We start from the raw sequence: 5,985 nt of genomic DNA, 5'->3' as shown, positions 1-5,985 counted from the left end.
GGCAGCGCGGCTCCGGGAAGCGGAGCGGACTGAGGCGGACGCCCGCTGGTCCACGGCGCTGGGGGTCTGGCGGTGTCCTCACGCCCAGGGCTGCTCTTAGCCGAGGGGAGACACAGGCTCTCACCGCCGATTGACTGACATCTCCGCGATCTTTCCGTCTCCGGCTGTCAGTGGAATTTGCCGTGAGTTACCGGTTCCTTATATTTGGGGTGGAATACTTAGAGGTGGCCTGGAGTGTTTTCTAAGTCGTATTTTATTCACAAATTCAAGTTCATAGCCAAAGTAATTCACAAAGTGATACTGTTATTATTATTATTGTTGTTGTTGTTGTTATTTTGGTGGAGGAACACACCAGGCTGGGCCTGGAGCTCAGAATCCTGTCTCAGCCTCAGAGGGCAGGCGTGCTTAAACTGAACTTTCCTTCTTATTTACTGGTGGCTTTTGTGACTGTGTTGGCGATTCAGTTTGTAGTTGGTTGTGTTCCCTGCCTTTTCTTCATCTTCTGATGATCCTTAAAATTTAGAATTCCATCTCACGTGTTCTGCATATTGCTGTTCTTCATGATTAATTTATCATTGATTCTAATAAGTCGATGTCATTCCTGCCTTTTGATAATCCTTAGTGAATTTGGCTCTTAGTTTATTTGGGGGCAAGGGGATGGAACCCAGTGTCTCCATTACTGAGCTGTTATCCCTCAGCCCCAGAGTGTAGTTCTTTCACCATGAATAATCTTTAGGCTCAGCTTAAACCCTCTTCCCAACCTCCCTTTTTTACTTTTTTTTTTGCTAGTACTGGGGTTTAAACTCAGTACCTGGCACTGGCTCAGCTGGTGCTTTACCACTTGAGCCACACCTCTAACCCAGCTTTTGGTTAGTTATTTTAGGGATAGAGACTTGTAGACTTTTCTTCCTGGGCTGGCTTTGACTATGATCCTCTAGATTCCAGCCTCCTGAGTAGCTAGGATTACAGGTGTGAGTGACTTGAGCTTGGCTCTTGTCACTTCGATGGGAAAGTGAACTGGAATAGTACCTGGCAGAAATGAGCCTGGTAGTAAAGTGAAATGATCATCCCCTTTATTAAATGGCCATTTTTCAGTGCCTGAATGGATGTGAGAACACCTTGCTGTATTCTGCGTCATGTGTGTTTTTCTCTTAGTTCTCAATGAGGATCTTGGCAGGTCCCCAAACTGTTGTACCTTTGGTGATTCAACATCAGTTTCATTGGCTTATTCTCCAGACTGTCTCTGCTTCTCAGCTGGAAGCAGCAGTAATTTTCCACAACAGCCATTCAAGAGCTCATTCAGACTGCCCCAGGAAATGGGACTGTCACAAAGGGTGGGACCCACAGAAGAAATGGAGATCCTGTTTTGTCATCACACAGGCATTTGATAGAGATCTGGACTGGGCACGCGGGCTAGGTGGGAGAGGTGTCTACTTGAAGTAATCATTGACAGAGTTACTGAATGCCTGTTTAGCTTGCTCTATAACGGTTGCTGTCATTTATAGGTGTTCTCTGTTTACGTATGTGTAAATTGTAAGAGGCTAATGATTTTCTCACAAATACTGTGACAGAGCCAGAATTCAAATTAAGTCTATCTGACTGTAAAACTCATACTCTTTTCTTTTCTTTCTTTCTACCAAGTCTTGCTATAACCTTACTGGCCTCAAATTTGATATTTTCCTGGCTCTCTCTCTTCCCAAGTACTGGGATTATAGGCATACCTTTTGACTGTGTTGCATAACCTTATCAATAAAATAACTAAAATGTTCAAATCTTTAAGCCTTTCTCATTGTGTGTGTATGCATATGTGCATATGTGTATGTGTGTGCTGATTGTGGGGCTTGAACTCAGGGCCTTGATGCCATCCCTTGGCTTTCTTGCTCAAGGCTGATGCTCTACCAATCGAGCCACAGAGCCAGGCACTGGTGGCTCATGCCTGTCATCCTAGCAACTCAAGAGGCTGAGATCTAAGGATCATGGTTCAAAGCCAGCCTGGGTAGGAAAGCCCATGAGACTTTTATTTCCAATTAACTACCAGAAAACCAGAAGTGGTGCTGTGGCTCAGGTGGTAGAGCTCTGGCTTTGAGTAAAAAAAACTTAGGGACAGGGGGCTGGGAAGGTGGCCCAGTGGTAGAGTGCTTGCCTTGCATGCATGAGGCCCTGGGTTCGATTCCTCAGCACCACATAAGCAGAAAAAGCCCAAAGTGGCTCTGTGGCTCAAGTGGTAGAGTGCTAGCCTTGAGCTGAAGAGCTGAAGGACAGTGCCCAGGACCAGAGTTCAGGCCTCACAGTCAACAACAACAAAGACAATAAAACTACTTGAGCCACAGCTGTCTTTCTGGCTTTTTGATGGTTAATTGGAGATAAGAGTCTCACAGACTTTTACCCAGGCTGACTTCAAACCATGATTCTCAGATCTCAGCCTCCTAAGTAGCTAGGATTACAGGTAGAAGCCACTGGCCTCCCACTATAGACTTTTGTTGTTGTTGTTGGTCGTGGGGCTTGAACTCTGGGCTTGGGCGCTGTCCCTCAGCTCTTCAGCTCAAGGCTAGCACTCTACCCCTTGAGCCACAGCGCCTCTTCCGGTTTTCAAGTGGTTTATTAGAGATAAGAGTCTCATGGACTTTTCTGCCCAGGCTGGCTTTGAACCTTGATCCTCAGATCTCAGCCTCCTTACGAGCTAGGATTACAGGTGTGAACCACCGGTGCCCGGCTAGACTTATTTTTTAAAAAGCAAACTATCTTCCTTCCTCTCCATTAACTCCTTCCTGCATTTCCATCTGACCTCCATTTTCACTTTGGAACTGCCCTTATAAACTCTGTTTAAGGACTGGGAACGTGGCTCAGTGGGAGAGTGCTTACCTCACATATATGAGGCCCTGGATTCAGCAGAAACAGCTGGAAGTGGCGCTGTAGCTCAAGTGGTAGAGCGCTAGCCTTGAGCTGAAAAGCTGAGGGACAGCGCCCAGGCCCAGGCAGGGTTCAGGCCCCACGACTAACAAAAACAAAAACAAAACAAAAAACTCCATTCAACCATTTATTGAATCCCTGCTGCGTAGTCTGTCTGGCTAGGATAGGACAGGTTTTCCCCTGAGGGAGTTTAAGGACTAAAGAGAATGAAAGAAGTTAAGAACCAATATGGCACGTTAAGTACAGAATAGAAGCTATAGTCTTTTTGTCTGGGGAGTTGGGGCAGAACACTTCATTGGGCAATGGACTGCCAACCGAGAGAAACCTTAAATTGCTCTAGAAGTATCATAGCATTAGGTCTCCATGATTACGCGTATACTCTCTGGGAGAAGCTGTCTTTCTCTAGTGAAAGATACATATAGGCTTTGGAAATAGGCTACACTTTGTGATAGCGGCTTCAGTGGGAGTTTCTGAAAGTGAGCCTTTGTCGTGGTCACACCCTGCCCACCTCTGTCGCCTAGAGCAGTGGTAAGTGATTGACAGTCCTTGGAGGCCGAATGCCCACCTGCCTCCCTTCCTCCTCCCTGTCTGTCTCACACACATACACACAAGCACACAAGGTAGGTCTTAGCGGTAGTGGAATGTGACTGGAATAATGAGCTGTTTCCAGCATTGCTTAGGAACTGAGCTGGACAGCACCATTAGTTGAGAATTGTACATCTCCTCAGCTCTCCATTTTGAAAATTTGCTTCATTACTTTGTGGTCACCATTCATAAATTAGGAGACATTCATCTCTTCAGTAGCCACAGTTAGCCATTAAATCTGTTTTCACTCCTAACATTATGCCTGTCTTCCAGTTATATACATATTCTTGCTTCTTTTTTTTTTTTTTTTGGTTGGTCATGGGGCTTGAACTCTGGGCCTGGGTGCTGTCCCTCAGCTCTTCAGCTCAAATCAAGGCGAGCACTCTACCACTTGAGCTACAGCGCCACTTCCGGTTTTCTGGTGGTTTATTGGAGATAGGAGTCTCACGGTCTCTCCTGCCCGGGCTGGCTTTGAACCACGATCCTCAGATCTCAGCCTCCTGAGTAGCTAGGATTACAGGCGTGAGCCACCAGCACCCGGCCATATTCTTGCTTCTCTAAGTGTTTTCAAAGCATTGGTGATATATATGTTGTGCCTTTTTCCTAGTGATGTAAATTACTTTGAAAGGTTAACTTTTTTGGAATCATTGTATAGCTTTCTCAATAAGAGTAGTACTAAAATTGAAATTGTAAGCACTGTTTGTTAGTACAAATCTTATTTTTAACTTAAGGCAAGATATGGCCCATGATTGTAGTCTGAGCTCTGAGACAGGCTAAGAAATCAGGGTTGTGGGCTGGGAAGGTGGCTCAGTGGTAGAGCGCATGCCTTGCATGCATGAGGCCCTGGGTTCAATTCCTCAGCACCACATAAGCAAAAAGAAAAAAGCGGAAGTGGCGCTGTGGCTCAAGTGGTAGAGCGCTAGCCTTGAGCTGAAGAGCTGAGGGACAGCGCCCAGGCCCAGAGTTCAGGCCCCACGACCGGACCCAAAAAAAAAAAAAAAGAAATCAGGGTTGTTTGAGCTCAGGAGTTCAAGGGCAGCTTGGGCTATATCGGCTCTACAAAGTCTTAGGAAGGCCCCAAACTCCCATTTTTCCTTAACAAGATTATGTGACTATGCCAGCCTGTCTGGATTCTAGTTAGCCTTCTAGCTAGCAATCGAGATATGATGCAGCAGGTCATTTCCTTCTGGGGTATAAGAGATTGAATCCATGCCTCATGCTTGCTAAGCAAACACTCTACCACTGGAGTTGTATCCTGCTCATTTCCCTCTTCTTGTGTTTGATTTTCATTTGTACAGACCCTTAATTTATATGACTTGAGGATAGGTTAGAGTCCAAACTAGTTTGTTTGTTTGTTTGTTTTTGGTGCCACTCCTGGTGCTTGAACTCTGGGACTGGGCACTGTCCCTGAGCTTCTTTCGCTCAAGGCTAGACTCTACCACTTGAGCTGCAGCTTAAATTACAGCTTTTTGCTGGTTAATTGGAAATAGAGTCTCAGGGACTTTCCTGCCTAGGGTGGTTTTGAATTGTGATCCTCAGACCTCAACGACCTGAGTTGCTAGCCAGTGCCCAGCTTACTTCCCCCTCCCCTTTTTTTTTAATGTTGAAAACAGTATAGGAGCTAGGAACACTAACAATGAACTTCAACTTATGGCTCTGCAGGGACAGAGCTTACACAAGTTTCTCATTGGATCCCCAACATTACAAACATGAAGTCCTCGCTCTCCAGCTTTAAACTACACCAGTTATATAGCTTAGCGATACCTTATTTTTCTCATTTGTACAAGCAAGATAGCACCATTACTGCTTATAAGAATAGCTGATATTTGATTGGGAATGGGGGGAGGGAGGAGGCTGGGAAGGGATGTGAAGGGTAAACAAAAGGAGGAGGCTGCAATGCTTGGTAAGAAATGTACGCATTATCCTGCCCATGTAATTGTAACCCCTCTGTACAGTATGTTCACAAATAAAATAAAAAGAATAGCTGATATTTGAAAGTGTTTATTTTAGGTACCTGTCCCTGTTCTGTTCTAAGAGTTCTACATGTACTTGCTTAAAATTGTTCTAACAATATGTATTTTTATTATAAAAACCTGTGTCCATTTACAGGTGAGAATCAGTCACGAAAATGCTTAGTAACTTGCTCAAGGTCACACAGGTGAGCAGTAAAGTCAGGATTTGAACCAGAGTTTGTAATTTCCTATTTGATAAAGTTGTTTGGAATATTTTTTAACTTGTGTAAAATGGCTATAATATGCATTCAATAAGTATTCATTACAACAGTAACTTTGAGTAATTTATAAAACATTTTGTATATGTTTTCCTTCTTTTTTTTTTTGTCCCTGGCGTTTTTTGCTCATTGGTTAGCACTCTATAACAGAGCCATGCTTCCAACCCCTTAAAGGGCTGGTTATTTCTTTTCTTTTCCTTTTTTATTTGGCGGGGGGGGGGGGGGGAACGTAGTTTCTTTTTTGTCTTGTGAACATCCAT

At 44.5% G+C, this 5,985-nt stretch overlaps 1 protein-coding gene across 4 annotated transcripts in view; it reads left to right on the top strand.

Annotated features, from left to right (window-relative positions):
* Sgsm3 (small G protein signaling modulator 3) overlaps positions 1–5,985 on the top strand; it is a 28,981-nt gene that overhangs the window by 498 nt on the left and 22,498 nt on the right. The window lies entirely within an intron of this gene.

This window comes from Dipodomys ordii, unplaced genomic scaffold (assembly GCF_000151885.1).
Source record: "Dipodomys ordii isolate 6190 unplaced genomic scaffold, Dord_2.0 Scaffold79, whole genome shotgun sequence".
In the NCBI taxonomy this organism is placed as follows: domain Eukaryota; kingdom Metazoa; phylum Chordata; class Mammalia; order Rodentia; family Heteromyidae; genus Dipodomys; species Dipodomys ordii.
Note: the sequence above shows the minus strand (reverse complement) of the source record. Positions and strands in the feature narration are given on the sequence as shown.